Below are 16,705 nucleotides of genomic sequence, written 5' to 3'. Positions count from 1 at the left end.
TTTTTGAGAATGAGTAATTGGCCAGCTCCAGATACCATCATGACCAGCCACTGTGAACAACAGCGGCCTCTCTGTTAAGTGAGAGGAGGAATTTGTGCAGTGGGTGGGGTACTCCTGTCACAGCCTAATTTCCAACAGTTAACTATACTAGAAATTTAAGAGTGGCTTTTCAGCAAACACAAGCAGAACAAATGCTAATTCCTTTGCAAGCTAAAACAGAAATACAGTCAGTCCACTTCCTGGTATTGACATAGTACATTGTTCTAAATGTATCCATTGTAAATGGAATATAATAGCTTTGCTGAAGGAAAACAGTTAAGAAATAGTTGTACGTGGATCGTGGTAAGAGTTTTTTTGTTTTAATTTGTTTGTCTGCCACTCCTTGATAGCTACACAAGCTTCTTGAAAAATATTTTTCCCTGTATGATATGCACGCACTTCCATCTTTGCAACAACAGAATCTCCAGATCCTGGGTTTTTTTCTCCTGATAACATAAAGCAAGCAGTGACATTTATAAATGTAACTGTTGACTCTATAAGGTTTGACAGAAGTGGTGGTAGAAAAGCAAATAGTCTGCCCACCCACTGGGGACCTTCCAGGCAAGGACTAAGTTACAGTAACTTAATTACAGGAAACTCCTTTCTCAATTGTCTGCTTCTGTGTGCTCCATGGCTTAACTGGAGTATATGGAGCAGTGGGTCAGTGGGTGAGGGGCAGGGAGGGGCACTGATAGGTTAAAGAAACACTGACTTTTTAAAAGTTTCCAGATAATCAGTTACTTGCCGACACTTTGCTCAACCCAACTTGACCCTGATAAACATACAAGGTTAATTGTTAGAAATTTGTTACAACAAATATACCTTTTTCTTTTCTTTTAACCAACGACAGCAAGAATATTTCTTTGGAAAAAAACCAAGTAGTAACAAGAAGATAAGATGCCTGGAAATAATTACAGAAGTCAACAAACAGTTATGTAAGTAAGGAGCAGTGATATTTTAAACATGAGAAATTAAACACCCACTTCTCAATTCTGACTCAGTCATACTACGGAAACATTTCTACATATTAGTTAGCTGTATACATGCTAAGTAAATAGAGATATATATGATTAAAGACTGATTATAGAAGTTTATCTTTTAAGTCTGTGCTAGAGCAGCCACTGGCATATATGTCTTACAATTTTTTTCAGTAAATGTTATCATAACAGCTTTGAAAGTATTTATGACAATAAAACAGCAACAACTCTCAAAGTTTTAACTTCCAGCATCAATGATTTAGTATCATTAGAAGACACTAGTATGTTTTATGTATAGTAGAGCATTTTCATCAAGACATAAGAATAGGTTTTTCCGTGAAGATTCATTTTTATTCATTATTTAACTTTTTTTAACATCTAAATATCAGTTTCAAAAGAGTAATTAAAAACAAAGTATCCAGGTTAAAGCAAGTTTTGTTTTACTAAACACCGCATTTTTTAAAGCACACCAAATCACAGAGAATATTCTGAGTTGGAAGGGACTCACAAAGATCATAGAGTCCAATTCATACGTGAATGGCCCATACTGGGATTGAGTCCACGACCTTGGCATTATAGGCACCATGCTCTAACCAACTGAGCAACCATATATTATGCAAGTTGCTGGAGCTCTTATGAGCTCTTATCATGAGCTCTTATCATAACAGAATACAATGATAACTGTAATTTGAAAATGAAGACTCGGAATAATCTCATCATTATAGTTAGCTATATTTTATTGTAGACTTTTGTTCTAACCAGATTCATCACAGTGCTTTCAACATATGTATTTATTTATAAGTGGGGCACACAACATGAGAATCAGAGAGAGTTTAGTCTTTGAAGACTAGCTGTAATTGCTTCTCCTCTTGTGTTGAGAGTTCTCCTAGTAACATGTGCTAAGCTTTACAGTAAATTTAAAAAAAAACTTCTGCAGTTAAGCATAACTTAATGTCCTTTACGGGAAGAGAAATGCCTTTTTTGCTGTTATTGATGCACTTCTTGAAGTTATTATTGGAGTATGCTCTTCCATGCCTTTCAAATGTCAAAATGGAGGTTTAAAGGCCACAAAAATATTTAAAACTAAATTTTCAGATGTCTATCTTGAGGCATAGAATAAACCAGCCTCAGCTGTAAGCTTTAGTCTAACTAAAATACACATTTGAATTAATACAGCCCTTGTGTGAGGACAGCAATGATCTAGAAAGCAAGGGTATACAAGAGTTACTATAAGTTTTGACATAATACTGTCAGAAACACCTCACAGCCTTCACACTAAATAGCAAATTTCTATAAAATATTTTAATGACACATCCAGCAGTGATTCTGAGAAAGGACTCAAACTAGCAGGGTTAAAATTGTTTTTAAAGAATAAATTTTCCCTGACACCAAGTACCAAACATTCAGATGTGGGAATTTAAAGTTAATGGACTTTGAGAAGAAAAAGTGATTGGACTGAGCATTTCACCACTGATTTTAGTGAAAATCACGCATCATCAATTCCTCCTTGTATCAATCATCCCACGTCTTAAATGCTAGCTTGGGTTCTGTGAGGCTCAAGTATTCTGTATGAAAAACTGGCCTCAGTCAACAAGATCTCTTTATCAAAATGGGACAAAACATCTTCAGTGCTGAAATCCTATCAGTGCACTGGCCCTCCCCTCTCAATATATATTTTAGTAATATCATGGATGTGGGCTAGAGAGGGGTGGAGATATTAAAATAATAAAAAATCAGTGAAAATTTCCTGTTATTTAGATAAACATGCACATATAATACTAATTGAGCTCTCCCTCAAATTTAAGGCCAGTAAGGGAAACTCACTTTCTGACTTGAAAAATTCTTCACAAAATCACAATGCTTCTTTTTTTTTCAATAGTCAAAAAATAGAAGAAAACTACTAACCTTCACTTCTGGGCACAGGCTCTGTACCACCTGGCGTTTTATCTGGCATCTCTTCAGACACAGGCTTAGTAAAACCTAATGGACACAAAGCAAAGAAAGCATTCTCCATCAAAGCCAGTATGCTCCAAGGCCCCTGTGAAGCATGGATTTTCATATTTCGGCATTTCTGTATTCGTATGTAAGAAGTGTAAAGAGGTAAAACTCACTAAGGATTAACTGCAATACCATTCATCAGACTCTCACCTGAAGGTACTGCCAGGCAGGAGGCACAAAAGGACCCTAATTACATCTGTCTTTGATTTTGTATGGGTTTTTTCCCCCTCAGTTAATTTCTAGTGAGAGGTCTGTGAACTGGGATGGAAGAGCTGCTTACATTCACACACTGCTGAAGTTAACAATAGAGTGACCATGTGAAAGAGTCACATCAGCCTGCATTAAACAGAAAATCCTATTAACTTAAGGCTTTACTACATTGTAGAGCAGCAACATTTACTCCATCACAGCAATGGGCAGAGAAAAAAAGGCTTCTCAGGAAGGCAGTGAGCCCGTCTCCTCTCACAGCAATATTATGTACCCTCTGTGGTACTGGCTGATGGTAAATGTGTGGCTACCACGTACTAAGATTTTGTATCCTCCTTTTTAGCACCTTTGAATATTCTCCCATCACCGGTAGACTGACATTGAATTTTACGTAAAAAAAGCCTCAAATCAGATAGAATGCATCAGGAAATACAAATCAGAAAGAGGAGGATTCTCTGCCTGAAGGAGACTGTGTGCCAATTGGGCAGAGACTTCACCTTAGCTGACAATGCACATAGCTCAGTGCTGTGTACAGCACTATACAGAGTACACAGCACTGGAAGTACTAGCAGTACACCCTTAATTCCTAATGAAATAATTCAATCATCTAGTTTTTAACAATGCTGAGGCAAAGAGCAGATTTGGCATGCAGATTTCAGACAACCAGCAGATCCAGAGTTATGGGAGACCTCCCTGGATCACCCTGCAGCAGAACTGAGACTGAACTCCAATAAATGCCTTCTTTTCCCCTCTCTTAAATTATTTTGCTTTCAAATTCATATGGCTTGTTTTGAATCCTATCACTACACATAAAATGAAAATGTTTCTGCCCTAGCATCCAATAAAAGACTTGGGTTTACATTAAAACCAAACCATATAAAATATCTAGGATTTTAAAATATCTAGCAATTTAAGTCACAAAATTGTATTTCAGGTGTATTATCCAGGGCTGGCATATTTGTCATATTTAACTCAATATATGTAAAATACTTAGAAACTTCTGTCAGATATGTAAGGCTACAATCCACTAGCACATCTTGGGGTAGAAATTAATTCCTATTTAGCTGATGGAAACTCTATGACATATGATTTTCTAGATCAGCCAATTCATCCCTACTCAAGATAAAATACCACCAAGTCTTACTTAGGAATTACTTTGTCCTTAACATACATGTTTTATCCACACAAGAGTACACACACTTAAGATAGAGAAGATGCTTGGCTAGTTCACCAGCTTCCTAAAATTAATAGTGATAATGCTTATCCACCTGAAGGTCTGAGTTTATGAGTTCAAAAACCACAGCTGGACAGTGTCACAAACTGAACAAACAAGTGTGCCTGCAACAGAGGTTTTAAACAATTATAAACTCATAGTAGTCCCTGAAGTCCTTTATAAATCTTGTGTAAAACTCAGAACTCACTGTCCAGAAGACAAATAAAAAATAAATTTGTTCTTCAAACAGATTACTCAAACTTAATTATCTATGCTTATCATCACTAAAGAGTTGGCTAGAATAAATACACCAACTAATTCTAAAATTTGGCAAACTCCTGTCTAAGCCTTTGCATTCAGTGATTCACCACACATTATCCTGAACATTGCACGAGTTTATATATAAAATTCCAGGTATCCATTGCTTTCCTAGGAGAGTTAATTGAAACTAGTTAATCACACAACACATTTCAACCAAAAAATTACATTAATAAATACTATATTTACTTTCTGTGATTAATTTCAAAATCCAAGAAAATTGTTTTCATAAATTTTACATTTTAAATAAATCTTTTAATATCATTTATTCAGGGAACTACATGCTTAAAATGGAAAAACATGGATATCCACATATTTGTTTTCAGGTTTTGACTGGTTTGAATTGTGTAGAATTGAAATAAATATGTAAGTAAATTTCACCGTGAAAATGTTCAAGGAGTTACTCACTGATGAGATAATGACAAAAAAACCAGTTGTCTCAGAAATAATTTGAAGCTTCTTTACTGACATTTTTAGAGGTACTAATATAAGCAAGAAAAAAAAAAATACTTTTTTCTTGCCTCTTCTACCCTGATTTTTATTTAAGTCCAATTTTTCCTTGTCTAAAGAAGCCAAAATTTTCTACTTGACTTTCTAAGGAAACGATAGCCTTGATTTTGTGTTATCGAAACTCAGTACCAAGAAAGCATTATTACTACAAGTAAGACACACACTAACAGTCAGTGGAGTTCCTGTCTTCATCCCTCTCTATGGAGCATGACCTATCATTCCCAGCACAAGAACAAGGGAGATTCAAATGGGCATTGAATTACTCTTGGCATTTTTAATAAAGGAACAGTAACTTGAAAGCTGGATCATTCCATTACTGCACATGAACCAAGGTATTTATTGAACAGGTTCAGACCTGCCACAACAACAAACAACTCTGTTTCAAGAGTTCATTTTAATGAGCTCATGACAATTTTAAATACCACTGTGCCACTAATGGTTTTCTACCCAATTTAGCAGCTCTGCATTACAATAAGTGATAGCAAGGGAGGCTTAACATAGTCGTAACAGATTGAAGAAAGTCAGCCTCTGTGCCTAGTACATTGCATCTTCAGAACACTGTCCAGAAACTCTTAGAATCGTAGGCAAAAAGACCTCTAAGCTCACTGAGTCCAGCTGATAACATGACACTGCCAATCCCACCACTAAACCATGTCCCTAAGTGCCACATCTACACATCTTTTAAATACCTCCAGGTATGGTGACTCCACCTTTTCCCTGGGCAGTTTGTTCTAGTGCTTGACAATCCTTTCCATGAAGAAATTTTTCCAAATATTCTTGTCACTGTCTGTAATGGTTTTCAGTAATGAAACAGTCTGAAATTTGTGGCTGTTTTCTAAATCACATAGGAGATTAGTAGCACCAGAATAGTTCAACCAGATGCAAAAATGACAGTCTTCAACATTTTCCCATATCGTTGTCAATTAAAAAAAATTACATCTAAAAACTGAGGTCCAGTAATGTGGCACAGAACAGTATTTTATGACTTCTTAAAAAGCATAGAAATCCACATATTTTAAAATTTAAAAAATATGCTTTCCCCCCTTCTGTCTCATTAATGCAAACCAGTTCCACACTGGTGGAATTCTGCAATTTCTTTTAGAACATACTAAACAACTTTAAAAAAAAGGAAATCCAGAACTCTGCTCCTGTTTTCTGTAACACACCAAGTTTTGAATTACTCAAAAGCCAGAAGTCAACATTTAGCATTCCTTTATTTACAAATAAAGTTCCTCCTTTTAATCTAGGAAGGAAATCTCTGAAAAATATATCAGACAAGGAAAGTAAATCTCTGTCTCTTCAGTAAGGCCAAGCAGGAGTCCTACAAAATCCAGCAGAGAAGCAGTTTTTGGGGTATAAGCTTGCTAGCAAATGTAAAAATGTTCACTTTCTATACAAAAAAATTCCACTTATCCAGACAATCTTATTCATAGTAGTATCCCAAAGTTTGCAATAATTTCAAGATCTATCATATAGAATACCTTATAAAAACATTCCTGTTAGACCAACCCAAATACTCTTGCAATATAATTATTGATATAGCTTTAATTGTCCCTGAATCTCAGGCTCAGCTATTATAGCACTCCATGGGGTACTTCGTATTTCTGAATTCGTCAGTCAAAGCTGCTACCTACTGCTTACTCCAAGAACTTTTTCACAGAATATCCTAGCAAGAGAACTTGAAATACATATGCATTCATAATTTATGAATAAACACAGCCATACTGTTTACATTTCTCAATTAAGCAAAACTCTTTAACAGCAACCAAAAACATTCAGATGCATGACCACGCATTTTCACAGGCCATAATCAGCTAGGGCCACCCAAACAGGCATACTGGGAGGTCTTACTTCAAGAAATTTGTCGTTCCTTCTAATAGATTGATTTGCCTTTCAAATCCTGAGCTGCTAAAAACTGCAAATCAGCTTTAAAAAAAAAGATCCCTTAAATACAGCATCTAAACCAACAGCATGCTATAGGTGATTTAAAAGGAAAGCATTCAAATTTATAGCACGAGTGGCTAAAAAATACTTTAAAAAAAGCATGTTTACAAAAAATACGAATTACTTGCATTTCACAGACAAATATAGTCCTTATCTCTTAAATTAACTGTACTCTGCTGAAACAAACAAATAAACAACAAGCAAAACCAATCAAACACCAGTAAGGGTTTCCAATTATTCAAAATCACTATTAATTGAAGTATAACAATTTTCACTTTTAAAATTTCAGGAATAAATTTTCATTGGAGAGAAGACTTCAGTTCCATTTTTGTTCTTTCAGCAATTTATTGCTGTATTCTCAAAAAAGCATGAAGCATCTTGAAAGAAACTGTTGTTCATCACAGGACTGTTTGCAGTTGTAACTATGGAGCCTAACTATGTATTTATGTTGAATGATGATCGTCACTAACCAAAATCTAAGCTGAACCTTCTCCTTTGTGTCAAACCCCTGGCCCCTAGTCTACATCTGTTCCAAATAGCTGGAAGTGATCATATTTAAGAAAGTTGGTTGGATTTCTTCCCCATCTTTCAAAGGCACAACCAACTTTAATATTAAGATTCTGCTGTGGGCACTTTATTCATGATCAATATACATGTCCCCTTAAAACACTGTATTACAATTTTAAATGCAGCCTTTTACAGAATAAACAGTTAGTGCTATATACATACAGAAAATACATGTCAAACAACTGAAGTCCTGAAGTTCCACATTACATATTGTGCTGCTAACAGTAAAGCTATCTGCTGGTTTATTTTTAAATTGTATTTGGATGAGTTCTTCCTGATGCAATTAAAAAAAAGCATAAGAGGAGTGGGTAAAAAATGGATATTAGTAGGGTTTTTTGACACATAATATTTTGTAAACAAATAAGAACAATTAGATGCCCAGAGACAGCCTGCATAGACAGTCATCCTTCTTGGATGAATGATATTGGATGTTGCATTTCTGAATGCAAAACAACTCACAGAACTTCAAAACCAGCACTCAGGATGAACTCTAAACTCCCAAAGATGGCTATGGTAAAATCCACACACACATCAACATGACCAGAACTTGACATCTGCCTGTGAAATACTGAATATATCTTTGTTAGACAATAAGGACATCTGTCCCTGATCTAGTTTTTGCCATTTGTTTGCCTACAAAATCCCTTCTGGAGCAGATGCATTGCTGCTCTGAACCTCAAGAGAATAGCTTTGATCCCAGGTCACAGGAATGATAAAAGCAAGTTTATATGCTAACACTAACACAATTCTTTCACGTGAACCAAAAAGTGACACTGAAAGAAACCCTAAATAACATTGACAGAAAGGACAGAAGTTACAGGGACAGAAACCACTGTATGCCATCAAGCCTCACTACTGCCTGCTCCTATTTACCACCACCCCTCAGCCCTTCTAAGTAACTTGGCAGTACCTGTTTAAGATTCCAGTGTTATTTCAAGTTAATAGTTATTCCTTCAAAACTGCACAGAATTCTAATGGTTCCTTGCATTCCCTTCCAGCAGCACTCTGGATGTGAGTTACGGCTTCCTTCTTCAACAATCCTCTCTTTCAAAGTCCCACAAAAATCTTCCAGACTTTTTTCTGCTGCACACCAATGCATATCAAAGCATTCCAACTTTAGGGCGTTTAACTGTAGTTTGGGGTTTGGTTTTTTTTTTTTTTGCAAGATGCTACACATTTTGCTGATTTTCCCAAACCAGTTCACCCTTTCACTTTCTTTTCCACAGAAAGGCAGTAACAGTGGCATTTAAGATAACTGCAGCAAGAGATGAGCTGGTCCAAATGAGATCATCTGATCTATATTGGTGAAAAGGAGTAAAACCTCCTTTGCACATTTGCCCCATTGATGGAAGTCATATTAATACCACACTCTCTCCTGCCCACTTCTTCAAAACAGCATAAATCTACAGCATCCTCTGTCTAGTTTCTGAAGCTAATCATCCATACTGCAATCCAAAAAACATAACTTTTTGCCAGCAAGCGAAGACTAAATCACAGAATCCCTTTGTCACTTTCATTCTGGTTTCCTGTAATTCGCCATGTTTGAATGTGAAAAACATCACAGATGTTCTAATATAAGGAGTGAGCTGTCTGGCTCCTCTGTGGTTTAACTGCTATGCATATGTCTTCTCCCTCCTCCAATCTCTCCAATAGTTCTGAAACCATTCCCAGTGCTGTTCCAAGACTTTCGTCATGGTTTTCCAAACCCACTAAAAGATCAAGTTCATCAGCTAATCACCATATTTCAGCCTGCAAGTCAAGACAGCATATTTTTTACAAAGTAGCACAGGATATGAGGTCTGGGAGGGAATGTGACACAGTATTTTCTCGTTCAAATTTTGTATAGAATGAACTTCTTGAAAAGATGAGCCATTCTTAGTGTTTGGTCAGTGTCCAACCACATTGCAGGGCTCCTTACTTAGCATATGCTGTTACTACGTCTACCGAAAAAGGAAACTTTCCCCATGGGGTCTTCTGGGAGGAAGAAGAAAGATGAAAACTTTGACTGACACTCCCAGAATACCCTTGTGAAGCATAAGCTCAAAGCCTAATCAGAAAGATGTCAGCTTTAATTGGTGAAATGCATGTATTTCCTGCACATATATATTAGCTCTGTACTGATCACAGCAGTTTCTCACCTCAGCAGAAGTGCCATCTTTTGAACTTAAGTCATTTCACTGCAGAAGAAATTTCTTTAGTATCATTAACCACAGCTATTTTATTTCTGTAATAACAAACTGTTAATGAGTATATTTGAAAACAGTTATTATACATGTTCTCTTTTATACTTTGCTCAAGTTCGACCCCGCATTGCATATAAACACCCTTTGCTACAGAAAGCTGACAGAAAACAACCCAATGCCTCCTTCTGTGGCACTGGGAAGTCATGACAGCTTTTTCCCGGGATGATGCATCTCTGAACCATAAAGCCACCGGTTCCAGCAGAGCTCCCACAGGTGGCACTAGCTGCTGCTCTGCGAGGTGCCACACACTGTTCCACTGGCAGACAAAACCGAGTGCTTGCAGCAGAAACTGTCTATCCCTCCTGGTCAGCATGCCAAACAAGGGCTATAAATCCTTCTAACTTTCAGATTTCTGAATTGTCCTGTGTATCGCTCGAGTCTGGATTTGGGGTTGAATAGCCTGACAGCTAAGCTGCTATACCACCTTTTATTTATTTCAAAACTCCCTGTAACCAGAATGAACAGAATTATTTTGTAAAACACTGGGCATTTTTCAAATTATGTACATATATTTCTTCTCTCATGCCTTTGTACAGTGCAGTTAATCTCAGCAGCCCTTCCAGGTCTTCTCTAAAGTTAAAAAAAAACACACACAAAGAAAAAAATTCCATCAAAAGATCATGTTTCACTTACATACAGGTCTGTCATTTTGGACACTTTCTTTTGAATCTAAGCTTTAGAAAACAGACAGACTTGGGTAAGGTGGTTCAGCACAGGACATGCCTGACATACACTCTGATGATAAAAAGGAAAAGCAGGATAAGCAAGTCAGTCCCAAGATATTTAGGGACTTAGAGGTAAGTCTCAGCACAAACTGTTATGAGTACAGCAGTAGCAAGTCATAGCTGCCAAGTACAGCTATTGTTATCACAAAATACTGTTGTCATGTACTCAAAGAAATCTGCTACTCAACAAGCATAAAATGAAGCACACAATGTATTCCAAGCAAACTGTTTTCTGAGCAATTAAGAAAGAACCCCACGTAACGTACTACGTGTAGATACTCTGCAAAAACCAACAGCATAGTTTTCATTAATGATATTTACAAAGATGCAGATGAAACATTTTAATTGAGCTTTAACTGTTTAATGTTAACTTTAACCATTACACTGTTTTCTGATTTCATGTTTTAGGTAAAACTAGTTCTACTGTTAAGTGCTAATTGGGGCCACACAAAGAAAACTGAATTTGAGACAAACCCATTTTAAAAATAAAACCAAATGCCTCAGCACAGACAAGAGCACACAGTTCAACATTTTCCTTACTACAAGAGCTTATTTCTAGTTTCCTTAAGTTGCAACTCTTCAGTAATGCATATATCAAGTGCAGAAATAGCACAAAAAGCACATACACCAGACAGAATACTAAAGAAACGAAAGGATTTTAGGGTATAAGTCCTCACATTGCAATAACAGTCAAACTCAGGGCCAGAACCCTGACAGTTGCCAGAAAAGAATACATGACTCTTCCCTCAACAAATTCTCTGATACTATTAGAATTTACAAAGTCATTTTGTCATGTCACCCAAGGGAGTAAAACTAAATACAACCTCCGGCTATTAGGTTTACAGCTGCACTTCTGTGTTGCTCACCACTCACCCCTCCAAAGTTACATACTTAGGTAAATCCTCAGTTTCCTTTTTTAAATCTACATTCGGTATTTGGACTGGTCACTAGCACCCCCTCTTTTTACATCTTTCTCACAAGAAAATACAACTACAGTTGCATTAAGTCTTGTTTTTTTGTTGAAATGAGTCCAGATGAAGGCCACTAAGTTGATTAGAGGGATGCAGCACCTCTCCTATGAGGAAAGGCTAAGACAATTGGGATTGTTCATCCAGGAAAAGAGAAAGCTTCAGGGTGACCTAATTGTGGTCTTCCACTACCTGAAGGAAGCCTATGAGAAAGCTGGAGAGAGACTTTTTACAAGGGCATGTAGTGACAGGACAAGGGGGAATGGCTTCAAACTGAAAGAGAATAGAGTTAGATTAGATATTAGGAAAAAATTCTTTACTGTGAGGTTGGTGAGGCACTGGAACAGGTTGCCCTGAGAAGCTGTTGATGCCCCATCCCTAGAAGTGTTTAATGGAGATTAAACACTCCATCCAGATTAGATGGAGCTCTGAGCAACCTTGTCTAGTGGAAAGTGTCCACAACAAGGAGGTTGGAACTAGATGACCTTTAAGGTCCCTCCCAACCCAAGCCATTCTATTATTTCATTCTAGTAAGGTGCACAGCATAAACCTCACCACTGGGTCAAGAGTTCTGGCTTAATAAATGAAGAAAAAAACATTCCACAGCTGGATATGAATTTGTTAAATTTCCTCAATAGTAAAGATTGATTTATAGTGCACGCGGTTAAGGAAAGGAAACTGAAGAGGAAAGAATTTCAGCATTGTTTATCTCATAATTACTCAAATTCCTTTCAAAGCTTTAAACTTTGCTACAATTAGAAGAGACGCTGATTGGTGAATAAACAATCACAGAGATGCCCACATGCAGTGTCCCTCTTTAGTCTTTTTCCCATTCAAGTCTCTAGTGCTCAGCAGCTGCTGTTTTAAGATTCCTGGTTAAGGGTAAGGGCTGCTGCTGCTGGTTATCCATGCTGCTCTTGGATATTAAAAAAAAACAACAAGCAAACAAGAGTAATAACCCAGCTGGTATCCTAACAGTCAATTTTTATTCTCAATTCTCTGTTATACAGGAAAAAATAAGCAAAACAAACAAAAAAACTCCCTCCAGTTTTGCATCTGGCATACATAGTAAAGAACCCCTGACACCCACTTTCACAGGCTGTAAGCCTCCTTTGAATTATTTGCTATTAGAGATATTGTCTGATAGCACTTCTATTTTTGTTTGATGCCTGTGCTTGAGATATCACTAAACATCAACTTGGAAAAGACCACTGTTGTGCAAATTCATCATTTCACCCCAGGTTCAAGTAGTGGAGAAAATAAAACCAAAATAGGCTGCAAGGAAGCAAAGTTGTTGTTGGATGACAAGGAATCCAGTCACAGCAAACAAGTCATAATTTACTTTCAAGGTTATTAAATACAAAAAGCCTTAAATTAATTTGAATCCAGTCCTATGTGCTGAATAAATCTTAAAGTGATGGATAACATACCAGTGAATTCCAATGTGTTTAAAGAATTTAGTTATAATGGGAGAAACAAACTTACCATGTCTGCCTGCATTCCACCTTCTGACACTTCCTTTCTGCATTTCTATTTCTGTTTCAGGAAATTTCTTGACACCCAGCTCAAGATCCCTAACTCCATCATACTTCACAGAAAAAAGGAAACAACCTTGCTATCTGCTTAGTAAGGACATCAGGCGGTGTCTATTATGAAGGGTAGTCTCTCCTGAAATCACAGGGCTATGATAATAATGAAGCTGTTTCTGGGGTTTGTTTTGTTTTAAATGAAGGTTTTGCAGCCCTCTTACAGAGAAATTCTTGATATTGTAAAGTCAGTATAAAAGCTAGTATCTATGGGACAAACAAAATTCGTATATATTTTAACTTTGTGTAGGGCCAGAGTCAAGGCACTGAGATAGGGAATGACATCTTCCTAAACTCGCATAACCAGTATGCAATGTAAACCTTGAAACCACATTCATGGACAACTTGACAAAGAGATAAGGTGCCTCTAAAAGCAAATACTCAAGACTACAGAACAGCCCAATGTTTTTCCAGATTATAAATATAGAAAAGCCCAATTCAAAGTCAGTTGTTTCAGGGGTATTTCTTCTCTTTGCTTAAACACTTTTCTGAAAACTCAATAAAAAGAAAAAAACTCCAAACACAAAATACTGCTCTGCACCAAATTAAAATCACAAGTTTATTCTCTCGTGCATATATTTTTCAAAGTACTGTTATTTTTCTTGCAATTTCACTAACAACAGAGAAATTAGTATGCATCAACTCCAATTAGGCTGATTCACCTCTTCTTTAATATGTTTGGCTTCACTATGTATTTTCAAAGAAATAACTTTAGACCTCATTGTAGAAGAAAACCACAGAACTTTCAGAATATGGTCATAATGATGAAAGACAAAAATGTCATCACTGTCCAGAAGACCCATTTACTTTGCTAGAAATTTTCCTAAACAGTGTTAATTCCAAGTAAAGAAGGGAGAAAGATATTTTTCCCCTTAACTGTAAATTCTTTCTGAGAGCTAAAGAGAGGGGGGGAAAAAAGATACAAAGGAATGTTTGGTGTGGCATTGCTGATGTTTGTTCATGAAGCAGAGGCCTACTTAAAACCAGGATAATAGCTAATTATCACTTTATATGTGGATCCTTCACTACTTTTGTCTCCATAAAGCACAGTGACACCGTTACATTTATAAGAAAAGAATCAGACACAGATTCACCATCAGGAGAAGGGCTCCTACAAAGCCCATTTGTGTGTTTCCTTCAACTGCAATTGCCTGAGTATGGCACTACTGCTGAAATGAGATGTTTGGACATGGGTTTTATAATTATTAGACAAGTAATACTCAGTTGGCTTTTCCAGAAACTGTCATTTGAGCAGCTAGCCAAAGTACAGCCATGCATAACAAAGTTATTTACATAGGCCCCGTGAAACACATTTTTTTATCCACAGCCCTCAGAAAAAAATCCATCTAACTTTTTGACTACAGTCAACTGTCATTAATGAAAATTTTGGGGGTTGCTTTCATCACAAAGTATGTAACATAAGGAAACAACACAGCCAATTCCATAAAAGAGTCAATGGTTAAAGCTTTCTGAGCACTGACATTTTCCAGGTTCCCAGCTCCCAGCCCTGGCTTAGGCAGCTAGCTGACTGTAGGACCACTTCATGTTTCTCCAGTTTTTCCTCTTCCCTACTTTGAAGGATACATACATCTGTATGTACATATGTATATATATTTATATACATACTGCACACATACATTAAAAAAGAGGAAATTAGTAACAGACAAACTAACAGCGCTATGTACATTCACTTGCAATTTATCCAAATGAATGGCCTCGTAACTCAGGTTGTGACATCTCCTGTAGAAACACCCCACTATTCATCAAGCCACTCCAGACTGCCACTGTTGAAGTGTGGCCTGCAAACAACATGTTTTTTAGAGCCAAAGTTTGCAGTTATCTACAGAACACTCTAACTAGTTATGGAGAAGCCAGAGCCCTCTCTCTGTATATTAGCTTGGAAAACGTGTCCCCAGTTCAGCGTTCTGTAACTGCAAGCCTAGTCAAATTAGCTTTTGTGTCACTGAATTGCATATACAGAGCATAGAGAAACTTCAGTTTCAAATTCCATTCCTGCTTAATCTCTAACAAAACAGATTTTTGATATGCATACATAAAGACATGCATATAGATATTCATTTTAAAGCATATGGAATATTAAATGAAAAAGGGTTAGAAATAGAAAGGAAATTATTTCACTCACCCATGATCAGCCCAAGTAGAGAGCCTAGGAGACTTAAACTGTCAAAGGGAAACCACACACAGTGACAATCTTTAACCTGCCACAATTTCCAAAGGAATTTGAATAACCATTTTGACAGAAGCAGCTGACAAGTTGCTGAATAAACATTTCTTTGGGGTTAAACTGCAATACTCTCTAGAAACAGAAACTCCTCCTATATAAACCTATAAAGCTTCTTATCTCCATTATTCTTTCTCAGAAAAGCTGGATTTCTTACTAAACATCGCATGGCCAAATGCAGACTTTCACTGGCCCCAGACAAGAATACTAGTTCCATTCAGAGAAAAATACATGGGGAAAAAAATAGTATCACTTACAAATGTTATAGTTGGAAAGGTAATTTACTTCAGCTGAATATTTTTGTCCTTTCTAGATTAGTCTAAGAGACATGGTTTGATCAAATCAGTTGTTTATAAGTAATTCTCAACAGCTGGATGGAGTCTGAACCATTGTGCACTTTGATAGGACTTCATTCCCCTTCTCAGAAAATAAAAAAAATAAATAACTTAGACTTATTTAGCTTTCAAACCCAGAAACAAAGAAATATCTATTTTGTACTGAAATAATAGTAATCTGACATTGCCTCATGGACACTTAAGAGTATGCAATCATTGAGACTTTCAGAGATTTGCAAGATTCTGAAACAATTATAGTAACTCACAGCTTGTGCTAAGAGACACCTTTTTTTGGTGACCTACATGTTGTTTTGTAGCCTTCAATAAGATAGGAGAAAAATCATCCCAAATCCTGTAACTCTTCAAGGTGAAAGTTATTTCAAGGATAATGATCATTAGGAAACATCATGTTTGAATACAGGTTATCAAAGGATAGTCAATAAAGGGTTTCCAATCATTTTAGCTTATAGTTTTAGAAGGTATTAAGATTACAAAGCTTTTTAAAATTTCAACATAAACAGACACTTTTCATCCAGCAAAGGAGTCCAAATTCTCCTCTCTTCACCTTCTCCACCTTCTTATACCAGCAATGAAGGTCACATTTCTTACCTTTCCATTTTAACCACAGTGAACAGTGAAGTTTTTTCTGCTTCTACACACTTTGTAGAGAATCAAAAACAAATCATGCATTCAGCAGTCAGTTTTCCCTGCTCTGTCTGGGATGCCAGAACTACTGACAAAGGGATGTCTCTCTCCCTATCTATTCCCACCAAGTAAAATTTTACTAGACTGAAAGATGGATCACGTGTACTTCAACAACAGTAGAAGGCAGC

General features: G+C 36.7%; 1 long non-coding RNA gene across 1 annotated transcript in view; it reads right to left on the bottom strand.

Moving 5' to 3' along the window:
• Positions 1-1,624: 1,624 nt before the first annotated feature.
• LOC127481687 (uncharacterized) overlaps positions 1,625-16,705 on the bottom strand; it is a 39,940-nt gene continuing 24,859 nt past the window's right edge. The window contains exon 3 of the long non-coding RNA XR_007908288.1: positions 1,625-2,996. This is a non-coding gene — a long non-coding RNA (uncharacterized LOC127481687). The remainder of the gene's footprint in view (positions 2,997-16,705) is intronic.

This window comes from Manacus candei, unplaced genomic scaffold (assembly GCF_025592945.1).
Source record: "Manacus candei isolate 608988 ecotype Guabito, Panama unplaced genomic scaffold, ASM2559294v1 h1tg000081l, whole genome shotgun sequence".
Classification (NCBI taxonomy): domain Eukaryota; kingdom Metazoa; phylum Chordata; class Aves; order Passeriformes; family Pipridae; genus Manacus; species Manacus candei.
This window is presented reverse-complemented; position numbering and strand designations above follow the sequence as displayed.